The 13,114-nt window shown below is 48.9% G+C and overlaps 1 long non-coding RNA gene across 1 annotated transcript; it reads left to right on the top strand.

Annotated features, from left to right (window-relative positions):
• The first annotated feature begins 3,700 nt into the window (after positions 1–3,700).
• On the top strand, positions 3,701–10,128 carry LOC136578767 (uncharacterized). The gene is made up of 4 exons (XR_010786656.1): positions 3,701–3,966; positions 4,796–4,902; positions 6,043–6,153; positions 9,990–10,128. It is a non-coding gene; the product is annotated as an uncharacterized lncRNA (long non-coding RNA).
• The last annotated feature ends 2,986 nt before the right edge of the window (positions 10,129–13,114 follow it).

Here is a 13,114-nt window from a genome sequence, read left to right as displayed (position 1 = left end):
GCCACTGTGGGGGCAGGGTCACTATTACTAAAGAGAGCCACCGTGGGGGGGCGGGGTCACTATCATTACTGAGGGCCACTGGGTGGGGGGGGGGGCATTATTACTACTGAGGTCACTGTGGGGGGGGGGTCACTATTACTACTGAGGCCACTGTGTGTGTGTGTGGGGGGGCACTATTACTACTGAGGCCACTGTGGGGGGGGGGGGTCACTATTACTTCTGAGGCCACTGTGGGTGGTCACTATTACTACTGAGAGCCATAGTGGGGGTCACTATGACTACCGAGGGCCACTGTGGGGGTCACCATTATAACTGAAGCCACTGCGGAGGTCACCTCAATAATTGAGGGCCATTGTTGGGGTCACTATTCCTACTGAGGCCACTGTGGGTGGCATCACTATTACTACTGAGGCCGCTGTAGGGGGGGGTCACTATTACTACTGCGGTCACTGTGGGGGGTGGTCACTATTTATACTGAGGGCCACTGTGGAGGTGGGGGGTTACAATTACTACTGAGTGCCACTGTGGAAGTCAATAATACTACCAAGGGCCACTTTGGAGGTCACCATTATAGCTGAAGCCACCGTGGGGGTTACTGTTACTACTGAGGTCACTGTGGGGTTCATTATGACTACCGAGGCCCACTGTGGGGGTCACCATTATAACTGAAGCCACTGTGGAGGTCACCTCAATAATTGAGGGCCACTGTTGGGGTCACTATTTCTACTGAGGCCACTGTGGGTGGGGTCACTATTACTACTGAGGCCACTGTGGGGGGGTCACTATTACTACTGCGGGCACTGTGGGGGGTGGTCACTATTTATACTGAGGGCCACTGTGGAGGTGGGGGGTTACAATTACTACTGAGGGCCACTGTGGAAGTCACTAATACTACCGAGGGCCACTTTGGAGGTCACCATTATAGCTGAAGCCACCGTGGGGGTTACTGTTACTACTGAGGCCACTGTGACCTCAGTGACTGTTACTACTGAGGCCACTGTGGGGGGGGGGGGGGTCACTATTATTACTGAGGGCCACTGGGTGGGGGGGCATTATTACTACTGAGGTCACTGTAGGGGGACACTATTACTATTGAAGCCACTGTGGGGGATGTCACTATTACTACTGAGGCCACTGTGTGTGTGGAGGGGGTGTCACTATTACTACTGAGGCCACTGTCGGGGGGGGGGGTCACTATTACTTCTGAGGCCACTGTGGATGGTCACTATTACTACTGAGAGCCATAGTGGGGGTCACCATTATAACTGAAGCCACTGTGGAGGTCACCTCAATAAATGAGGGCCACTGTTGGGGTCACTATTCCTACTGAGGCCACTGTGGGTGGGGTCACTATTACTACTGAGGCCACTGTAGGGGGGGCAGTATTACTACTGCGGCCACTGTGGAGGTGGGGGAGTTACAATTGCTACTGAGGGCCACTGTGGAAGTCACTAATGCCACCGAGGGCCACTTTGGAGGTCACCATTATAGCTGAAGCCACCGTGGGGGTTACTGTTACTACTGAGGTCACTGTGGGGTTCATTATGACTACTGAGGGCCACTGTGGGGATCACCATTATAACTGAAGCCACTGTGGAGGTTGTTATTATAATTGAGGGCCACTGTTGCCGTCACTATTACTACTGAGGCCACTGTAGGGTGGGGTCACTATTACTACTGCGGCCACTGTGGGGGGTGGTCACTATTACTACTGAGGCCACTATGAAAGTCACTAATACTACCAAGGGCCACTTTTGATGTCACCATTATAACTGAAGCCACCGTGGGGGTTACTGTTACTGCTGAGGCCACTGTGGGGGTCATTATGACTACCGAGGGCCACTGTTGGGGTCACTATTACTACTAACTACTAAGGCCACTGTGGGGGGGGGGGGGTCACTATTACTACTGGTGCCACCGTTGGTAGGAGGTCACTATTACTGAGGCCACTGTAGGTGGGGGTCACTGTTACTGCTGCGACCACTGTGGGGAGGGGGGGGGGTCACTATTACTACTGAGGCCACTGTGGGGGGCGGGGGGTCACTTTTACTACTAAGGGCCTCTGTGGGGGGGGGGTCACTGTGGGGGTCATTATGACTGCCGAGGGTTACTGTGGGGGTTACCATTATAACTGAAGCCACTGTGGTGGTCACTTATAATTGAGGGCCACTGTTGGGGTCACTATTACTACTGAGGCCACTGTTGGGGTCACTGTTGCTACTGAGGGCCACCGTGGGGATTACTGTTACTACTGAGGGCCCCTGTAGGGTGGGGGTGGGGGGTCACTATTACTACTGAGGCTGCTGTGGAGGGGGATCACTATTACTACTGAGCCACTGTGGGGGGAGGGTCACTATTACAATTGAGGGCCACTTTGGGGGTCACTATTACCAATTGGGGGCCACTGTTACTACTGAGGCCACTGTGGGGGGTCACTATTACTACTAAAGCCACTGTGGTGGATGTCACAATACTACTGAGGCCACTATGGGGGGGTGGTCACTATTACTACTGAGGCCACTGTGGGGGGGGGTCACTATTACTACTGAGGCCACTGTGGGGGGGCACTATTACTACTGAGGGCCATGGTGGGTGTCACTATTACTACCGAGAGCCAAAGTGGGGGCACTATGACTACCGAGGGCCACTGTGGGGGTCACCATTATAACTGAAGCCACTGTGGAGGTCACCATTATAATTGAGGGCCACTGTTGGGGTCACTATTACTACTAAGGCCACTGTGGGTGGGGTCACTATTACTACTGCAGCCACTGTTGGGGTAGATGGGGTTCACTATTACTGAGGCCACTGTAGGGGGGGTCCACTATTACTACTGCGGCCACTGTGAGGGGGGGTCACTATTACAACTGAGGGCCACTTTGGGGGTCACTATTACTACTGAGGCCACTGTGTGGGGGGGGGGGTCACTATTACTACTGAAGCCAATGGGGGGGATGTCACTATTACTACTGAGGCCACTGTGGGGGGGTCACTATTACTACTGAGGCCACTGTGGGGGGGAGGGGGGGTCACTATTACTACAGAGGGCCATGGTGGTACGTCACTATTACTACCGGGAGCTACTTTGGGGGTCACTATGACTACCGAGAGCCACTGTGGGGGTCACCCATATAACAGAAGCCACTGTGGAGGTCACCATCATAATTGAGGGCCAATGTTGGGGTCACTTCCTACTGAGGCCACTGTGGGTGGGGTCACTATTACTGAGGCCACTGTAGGGGGGGTCGCTATTATTACTGCGGCCACTGTGGGGGGGTCACTATTACTACTGAGGGCCACTGTGGGGGGTGGGGGTGGGGTCACAATTACTACTGAGAGCCACTTTGGAGGTCACTATTACTACTGGGGGTCACTGTTACTACTGAGGCCACTGTGGGGGGTCACTATTACAACTGAGGCCACTGTGGGGGGGTCACTATTACTGCTGAGGCCACTGTAGGGGGTTCACTATTACTACTGAGGGCCACTGTTGGGGTTAGCCTTACTACTGGGGCCACCGTGGGGGTCACAGTTACTACTGAGGACCACTGTGGGGGTCGCTATTACTACAGAAACGGCATTGTACAATGCAGTTTCTGTAACTCCCCAATTTACAGAGGCCGTATAGCCTGTTATGCCATGTTGTTTCCATAGCTTCCATTCACTTTAGTGGGCGCTACGGAAGCAGTGCGGGGTGGACGCACTTGGATGTTTTCGCAGTTAGCGTCCAGTTGGCCGGTAATTACAGCGGTTCCCCATCCCGGCTGTGAAAAGTTGAGATTGGAAAACCACTTCAAGCTTTAGAATATTGCGGTATTTTTATTCATATTTTTCCCTTTTGAAGATGATGAACCGAAATATCCCAAGTCTCACCTGGAAATTATGGCAGAAATGAGGGACTACAGAAGGAGGCGCCAGTCTTACAGGGCGAAGAATGTTCACATCACGAAGAAGTCTTATTTGGAGGTAATATATTGGGGTCAGTAGAGCTCCTTAGTAGCTGCTCGCTGCACTGTGCAGGCTGATGCTTCTGCTAAGTGCTATACGGCTATATTCACATCCGCACTCAGCTTTCTGGTCTATAATTGACTATAATGGAGTCTATCAGGCTTTAGTTACACTATCAGCATCTTCCCGGATGAGAGCCCAGCATGCTGTGCTATTATATTCAATATCTGTGAGCTGATCTATGCCGGAGGCTCCAATGTAGATGTGAGCTGTGCCTTAACCATGTGAATGCAGAACGTCAGAAGATGCCTAATTGTTGGGTTTGGTAACATCGGCCTTTATGCTCTTATGTCCGTTAGGAGACGGGTATTTACAGCACATCAGACTGCATACAACTGCTAGTTTCAAATCAAGAAAAACTTGTCCTGCAATACTCTGCAATACTTGGTCCCCCATCTTCTACCCAGATGCTGTAAGAGTCAGGGAAGGTCCTGAAGACCCCGAGAGCGGCGGTGCGGCAGAATCTTTCAACCTACAGTATAAACAGGCTGCCCGAGCGAATGAGCTGGTGGTGACGTCAGTCGCTCGTTCAAATGATAAATGGGCTCATCTAAAAGGACCCTAAGATATGTCCTCCTATAGAGGGAATTCTCACAACTGAGTTACCCCTTTATAGATGTAAGCCGGACCAAAGATCAGTTGACTGCTGGGGCCAGGCAAGCGACGTTATGCTGTACTGCACCTCCTCCAAGCCATACGACACGCGGGTATCCAACCCCTTATAGCTGAACGTACAATTCTGCGTCTTTGCTGAGTAGTTGCTGCATTTTGTTTCCTCCGTCTTCAGGTAATACGAGATGTCATCGATGTGAACATGGAAGAGCTGACTAAGTAACGGCACGATGAGATCCATGAGGAAGCAAGCTCCTCCGTTTCTTCTTCTTCAATGAGAAGGTGAATACAAGAATCATCCATGTTGTCTGTAACACTGCAGCGGAGCGAAGTTGGTGGGACTGGCATTGGCGGCAACAATTAGGCTGCTTTCACAACTGCGCTCAGGATTCTGTTTTCTACTCCGTTCGGGGAGCAGGAAAGGGGAATCCCTGCGGCTGATTGGCTCAGTCTCTGGATGGAACCAAACAGCGCCGCATGGACCCAATTGACTGCAGTAGGCACAGCTTACATAACTGCCCTGTGGGCCTTGACACCCGGACGGCACCCTACGATCTCATTGTGGGGGGCTGTTCAGGTTAAAAAGGGAACCCCCTCTGTCAGACCATTTAAATGCTGCTTTCATGAGGAACACCTGCGATTTGGAGTTTTCTGATCGTGGACAGGTGTCGGCTGTCGAAGACGGCCAAACCTGCTGCTTATGGAGTGGGCTTGACTTCTGAGCCCGCTACACACACGCACTCTCTCTTATTGCCAGAGGGTATATATGTATGTCTTCTTGCAGGAGGGGTTAAAAGCTGCTCTAACCCCCGCTCTAGTGGCCGGCGCTTGTAATTGCAAGTGCAGCTGTCATTGAAATCTGTAGGAGCTGTGCTTGCAATTGCAGGCTGGGTCCCATTGATTTCAATCTGAGCAGTGCAGGCAATTACGAGCTCCGCCCACTACAGCGGAGTTGGTGCAGCGCTTCCTCTCCAACCCTAGTGTTTCCCGGCGGCCGCTGCCTGGATAACCCCTTTAGTTATTAGTTGGGATACTTCTGTCAGCACGCTGGTTTTTCAGTGCAGAGTGACTGCAGTGTTTTATGGCTGGACGCTGCGTTGGCCCGAAACCTTCGGACTTCTACATTGTTGGAACTGTTGATCAGTTTTATGGGACTCGTTACCGTTTGACCTTGTAAAGATATGCTGTACTTCGTTGCAGAGGGGGGCCAAGCGCAGCTTTACCGTAAGGGATAGAAGGCTTTGTTGGTTGGCTGCAATATCCCTCATTCTTGTAGTCAGACATGGGGAATCTCTTCCGGATGCGAGACCCCGAGCCAACTGCTGGGAATATCCGACTGTCCATCCAGCGCAGCTTAGTGACTTCATAAATACTCCGGGAAATAACCCTTACTGAGGACCTTTTAATCTGCTGCTTCTCCAGGCGGAGCGTCTCGTTCTACAGAAGTCACGGGGACAGACGCCGGTCTGGACGCAGAAGAGAGCGCAGCAGTAGTTGGCGCGGGGACAAGGATACTGTACGGAAAAAAGGCAGGTAAGATTGTATGTTGTTGTGCGCACAATATACAGGGATGTGTAAAGGGGTTGTCCCGCCACGCAGGGGGAAATGTTTTTACAATAATTATGTTTTTTTTTCACTGATCATTGTAAAGCAGAGCATACATGGGTTTTCAACCGGCCGGCATATTAGCTGTAATGTGGCGCTGTTCTCCTGCATTCCCACAATGCCCTGCGCTCCCCCTCCCCTCTGTGTGTGCGCTCCCAATGGCAGCAGAACAAAGAAAGCAGTCTTTCCTGGCCCCGCCCAGCTCCCGCCCGCCTCCATTGAACTCATCAGCAGTGTCCTGGCCCCACCCACCTCCATTGAACTCCTCGTCCATCTCTCCTGGCCCCGCAATGAATGGACAGCATTAGTACAAATAAAAAAGTTAAAACCATCCATCCATTTTTGCATCCAAAACCGCACCCAAAACCAAATGGTGATCCCCTCACAATTGCCCCAACAGAAATAGTGACCCCCCCCCTACAATTGCCCCAGCACAGATAGTAACCCCCTCAATAGTTGCCCCAGCAGTAATATTTACCCTTCTGCTGATGACAGTCGGCCGGTGGACGCTGCTATGAGGATCAGCTTCAGCATGGACTTCTGAGTAAACAGCGCATGTGCGAAGTATCTGTTGCACATTCCCAAGACGACAAACACTACGGCGCATGCGCAAAGAAACAGACGCGCAATAACGACCTGACGAACGCTACTGCGCATGCACAAAAAAAGACGCTCGTTCACGGCCCGACGAGCACTACTGCGCATACCCGATGAAAGAAGACAGAATTTGTCGTAACCAGGGACGATGGGATTGTCAGCACAGGGGGGGGTGGGGGAGGGGGCACTCTTGTAGCTAAGTATATAACTTCTGTATGGCTCATTTATAAAGTACAGCATATTTTACAAAGTGCTTTGTAATGGCCATACAGAAGCGCATAGATGCATTTGCCACGGCCGGACAACCCCTTTAAGGGTTCATCTCTGTATACAGTAAATCAAGTTTTCTACAGGCGTCTCATATACTTTTTGTTCAGCTCTTTATATCTGATCCAGTTATTAACCAGCAGCAGCTTTTACATTTTCCGTATAGAAAAAACCCAGCAATACACTTACAAAGTCACAAACTATTACAAACCCAGAAATAATAGAAGCCCCTCCCCCGGAACATACAGAGACCACATCTATAGCCGATCTGTTACTTCAGATTCGTTTTTGAACTCTTAATTATTTTCAGTATCTTTGTTTGCTGTTGGTGAATGAGAACAGTCTTGTTTACATTCACCGGCTGCAAACCTGTACATAGGTGGGACGGGGTCACATGACTGCTGGCGTCCTGCAAGTACACAATGACATACATACTTGCTGCGTGCCGCCAATCCCCGTACACTATCTTGGCATGTATGCACTTGTGATGCATGCAAGGATAGAGCAGGCCGCAATTTTTTTTTCACGCACATATTTTGCGTGCACTGTGTGATTGGCACAGTTAACGGTCTATGGGAGATTGGTACTGTGCACGCAAAAACTACACGCATAATACGCAGAAGCATACGCTCATGTGAGACTGGCCGTAGTACTACTCTTGGTTGAGATGTGGATACTATTGTATCGGTCTAGGCAATGCTCTGTGAGCTAGACACATCTGCAGGAATGTCTCTGTTACTTTGCTACAATGTATCTGTTACGGCACTCTGCCCCCCGAGCGCCAAGTGGGATGCCCTGATCTTCCAGCACCCCACTGTCCCTGCCTACTTGCCTCGGCCCTGGCTAATCCCAGGCGGACAACTGGACGGCGGTCCCTGCCCTGGCTAGGGACCTGGCGGCTGACAAGCAGGAAACTACCTAATGGGGGGAACAGAGTGCCGACAGAGGAGGCAGATGAATCAGACCAACAAAACTTACAAGGCTGGAGATGGAACTCACAGGCAAACTGGCAGAGTGCTGGATAGCAACTAGTGCTGACTGGGCCAGACTAGATTAGAGGCAAACAGAACCAACACAAACAGACAGAGTAATAGGGGACCAGAGGGAGCTGACCGACAACTAGGGACTGACTGAGGAGAACCGCAGACAGACTGGCTAGGTGCATGTAGAACCAATAACTGGCAGTGAGCTCAGTTCACTGCCAGTCTTTTAACCACAAGGTTCCGCCCAGGGGCGGAGAGTGGGAGGAGGCAACTCCACCCACTGCTGTATAAGAAGCACAGAGGAGTGCGGGCGGCACCCTACGGGCGGGCACGCCCACGCCGCCGCCCACGCTGCTGGGATGACCTCGACACAGGGCTCCAGGCTGCTGGAGCCGACGCCGGAGCGACGCGCGCCGACCGCGGGACCCCGTGCTGCGCTGTATGGTAACAGTATCAGTATGAGGTCCGGGCTGTTGTGCTCACAGAGCATTGTCTAGAAACCCTTCTCAGTTAAGAGCCGATCTAGTTGTGTGCAGGTTTCCAGCCTCTGCAATTTAGGCCTATGACTTTTTTTCAAATTTGAAAGCATGTGGAGGCAAACGATGACTTTTAGGATATAACTCTCAAAAACAATTTTCATTTTGTTAAATTGTAACAAAAAAACCCTCTGCACCCAACGAGATGTTGTCTTAGCCTGAAGCATGTAATCTGGAAATAAAATACATCCCGTTAGACATGAGAAGTGAGAATTGACGATGCTAGCAATATTTAAACCAGTTTTAAATAATAAACCGAATTTAGAGCATCACCATCCAGCGCTTCTCCATCCTTTGTGACTCATTGTTTACACTTTGCGCAGGACCTAGTAACCTTGCTGACAGAAATTCTTGTGTTCAAGCTTGCATTAACCCTTTCCCAGTGGATAGGCTTCTTTTCTTTATTATGTTTTACAACTTATAAACACCTATTATTTGTTATTTGCCGTCTATGATGAAATGATATGGGCTGCTGGAGGTTTTTACATGACCAAACGAAAATAACACCGGAAAACTAACATATAGGCAAAAGTTCATGAAATGCAACATCAGGAAAATTAATATTTAAAAAAAAAGTTAAAAAGTCATAACCCTACTCTGCCTGTATACAAGAGCGTTCTCATTGACTGTCTGGAAACACATCTTGAACATGGCAAGAAATTGAAACTTAGGCTAACTTGCCAACATGCGATTTTTGTCTCAGATGTGAGGCGTTTTTATCTCAAACCACCTCCCATCACTTTGGGGAAGAAGCGATTTTCTGCCATGGCTGATCACGGCAACGGAGGATCGCAGAGTTTGTCCCATAGTTTTCAATAGGGGGAAACCTTGCATCGCATCACATCGCAGTGCATACACCTAACACGAGGTGCGATGCAAGTGCACGCTCCAAAATGGGACGCGCCGCCATTTGTTTCCCATATTGCTCGTGTGTGTGACTCCTTCAAAGGAAAGGGGTTCATATTTCTGCAAGATTTGTCTTTCGCAACGCACAAATCTTGCGTGATTTTCTCTCCTGTGTGAAGTCGGCCTTAGTGGTGGGAATGAATCAGAAATGGTAGAAAGGAAAAGTGGAGCAGCGGCCCATAGCAACCGCTAGGATTACAGCTCTGGAAATGACCGCCATGGGCAAACTACTTCACTTTCCCATTACACCGGTTTTATCATCTCTCTGTGTAAACTAGAAAGTTGTATTTTCCTTTATGCAGTGATTATGGGTTATTTACAACTAGAAACCCCGTTTTATACAGATGTGATCACATGTAGCATGTTAATAGGTTTGCTTGTATGTGTTACTGTCCCTTTAAATTAAAGGTAATTTTAGCAATACTTCATGCAGATGAAGATAAATTGGCAAAGTATTTGCTTTTTTCCCCTCTAGGGATGAAGATAAACCCCCCAGCCACAGGAGTGAAGGAATAATGAGGACCTGTATGCGCCGCAGTCTAGAATGTTCTTATGTATAACTTTACTTGTTCTGTAACTTGTTAGATAAAGCCGAGTATGAAGAACATTACAAGGTGGATCCGTTACTGCAGTTCTGGGTTAACAATAGATGGGCATCCGTGTAAATACAGAATAAAACCCAGAAGAGTATTAACAATAAACCTGTTATTGTCGTTTGTGATTTAATGTTTCCAAAAGGTCAATTTCACACAGGCGAGCGTGATATTGGGCCGTGACAAGCCACGATGTCCCTGCAGATACAAACGCCTCGCATCACTTCAGGGGAGGATCAGCAGGTGTTTCCCATTTTGAATGGGAAAGAAATGTGCACCTCACAGGCCGAACGATGGTTTTTCCAGTCCAATTGAAAACAATGGGCGAGGCGCCCAAAGATAGGACAGGCTGCAATTTTTGATGCAGGAAAAAACATTGCTCATGTATATATATAACCCCGTTCAAAAGAATGGGATTCATATTCATGTGAAATTTGTGCATCTCACAACACACAAATCTCGCACGATTATCTCAGCTTAAGAGAGGCAAAAAAGAGGAAAGGGACAGAGAAAACTGATGGATATGCAGTGTGGGATGTGAGTCTAGCTAAGAACCCCATATCTGTTGGCATTTATCAGGGCGGTCCATATGTTGATACTTTTTCATAGGGGATTTTGGTATTGACTGGTCTCAAATGCTAAAAGTCAGTGTTTAATCAATGATATCTATGACGGTCGATGGTGGAATTTTGCCCATTTTATGTCAATAAACAGGGGTAAGATGTGATTGGTCTATGATATAAAGTTGTATTCATTTCTATAAACACCTTCAGTGGCACGCCTGGAGATTTTCAGGGACTAGCTCCACTGCCCATAGTGATATAGCCCGGAAGATTCTCGGCTATGTTTCACTATGGGAGTGTGCAGAACACAATTCCATAAGCTGTGGCATTGTGTTCTGCCTGCACAGACGGATAGAGAACAATGCAGGACTTTAAAAAAAGAAGCGGGAAGATATAACCGATCTGCCGGCAACTTCACGCTTTTTTTTTGAACTCCTGCACTGTTTACAGGTTGTTACATAGACCATCAGCTTGTCAGAAGCCGGCCGATGGTCCCCGTGGCATGGAGAGCTAGTGATTGGCTGTCAGATGATAGCCGGGCACCAGCTCTTACAGCGGAGAACGGAGAAAACCTCCGATCTCCGCTGTTCAACCCTTTACATGCCACGGTGTGTGTGACCGCAGCATGTAAAGGGCTGACAGAGGGAGGGGGCTCCCTCTGTCACCATCGGACCCCCCCCCCCCCGCAACGTGATCAGGGGGTCCTAATGGGTCTCTGTGGCACCCAGAGGCTTGAATATAGCCTCCGGGTCTGCCAGCTAAATTAGGCTGTGACACTCAGACTCTGAGTGTCATAGCCTGTCTAACACCCTGCTATGCCTCAGCATAGCAGGGTATTAGAAGAATTTAAAAAAGTATTATGTAAGTCCCCTAAAGTGACCAAAATTTAAAAAAGTTAAAGTACAAAAAATAGTTAAAAAAGAATGCCAAAACCCCATCTTTCTCCCTTTACTTTGTAAAAAAAAATAAAAAACAAAATTACACATGTGGTATCCCTGTGTCCATAATGACCCAGAGAAGGAAGTTAGTACGTTATTTAATCTGCAGGGTCCACGGCATGGAAAAAAAAAAATTAAAAACGTGGCTTAAATAACTGCTGTATATACTCGAGTATAATCCTAGTTTTTCAGAACATTTTTTTGTGCTAAAAAGCCCCCCTCACCTTATACTCGAGTCAGGGAAGGCTTAAAAAAAAAACCAAAGCACTATACTCACCTCCCAGCCGACATCTGTGTCTCTGGCGCGGTGCGACAGGCTGCTTGAATTCTCTCCGCTGTCATCCCCCACCGTCCTCTTTGCGCGGCTCTGTTATCCCCGCCGTCAGCGCTTTGTAAGTATGAGCTGTGATTGGATCGAGCGTCAGCCAATCACAGCCGGTGCTCGATCATTCACAGCCAATCCAGCTGCTTTAGAATTCTCCCCGCTGCCATCTCCCTGCCTGGCTTTCAAATCCCCTCCCATCAGTGCTGTATAAGTAAGCGCTGTGATCGGATCAAGCGCCAGTTGTGATTGGCTGGCGCTCAATCCAATCACAGCGCTTACTTACACAGCACTGACAGAGCCAAGCAGAGAGGATGGCGGGGGATAACAGCATGGAGAATTCAAGCAGCTAGTCACATAGACACAGACAGCGGCTGGGAGGTGAGTATGGAAGGTTTTTTTTTACCTAGTATATACTGGAGTATAGCTCGGCTTATACTCGAGTCAATAAGGTTTCCCAGTTTTTTGTGGTGAAACTTATTGTCTCGGCTTATACTCGGATCGGCTAATACTCGAGTATATATGGTAATTTAGCTTCTCTCACCATACAAAAAAATGGAATAGAAAGTGATCAAAATGCGGCACGGATCAACAAATAGTACTAATAAAAAGTACAACTCATCCCACAAAATAAAAAGCATTACACAGCTCCGTTGATAAAAAATTTAAATGCTAGGGGTCTTTGAATGCAGAGATAAAAAAAATTTTTAAATTTTTTTTTAAAGTGTGATAAAGTAACTTCAATGAATGGCTTAGTGCTGCCTGTGATTGGCTGAGCGCTCAACCAATCAGCACAGCCCTTTCAGGAGGCGGGGATTTTTAAATCCCTGCTTGCTGAAAGAGCGTCACAGCAGTGCCGGGGAGCCAGCCGGAGGACGCGTCTGCGCGCCGGAGATCGTCGACCCCATTAAAGTCAATAGACTAGCATCCTGGACTTCTGCCACAGCTGTGACAGAGGATTCCTTCATCTCTGCGGTCTCCGCAGGGATGAAGGAAACTCCTGTTACAGCTGTGGCAGAAGTTTGTGATATACTCCCTGTGTTTTCAGTGGGTCTGGCGCTGCTGCCGCCGGCCCTATTGAAAGCTTTTAGCGATATCGCAGAGTTTTGTTTGCGCTGTGAGGCGTGTGTTTTCACTCGCTCTCGCAGCGCAAAAAAAAAAAACGCTAGTGGGTAGGCACCCTA

The sequence above is a fragment of the Eleutherodactylus coqui genome, chromosome 9 (genome assembly GCF_035609145.1).
Source record: "Eleutherodactylus coqui strain aEleCoq1 chromosome 9, aEleCoq1.hap1, whole genome shotgun sequence".
Taxonomy (NCBI): Eukaryota; Metazoa; Chordata; class Amphibia; order Anura; family Eleutherodactylidae; genus Eleutherodactylus; species Eleutherodactylus coqui.
Note: the sequence above shows the minus strand (reverse complement) of the source record. Positions and strands in the feature narration are given on the sequence as shown.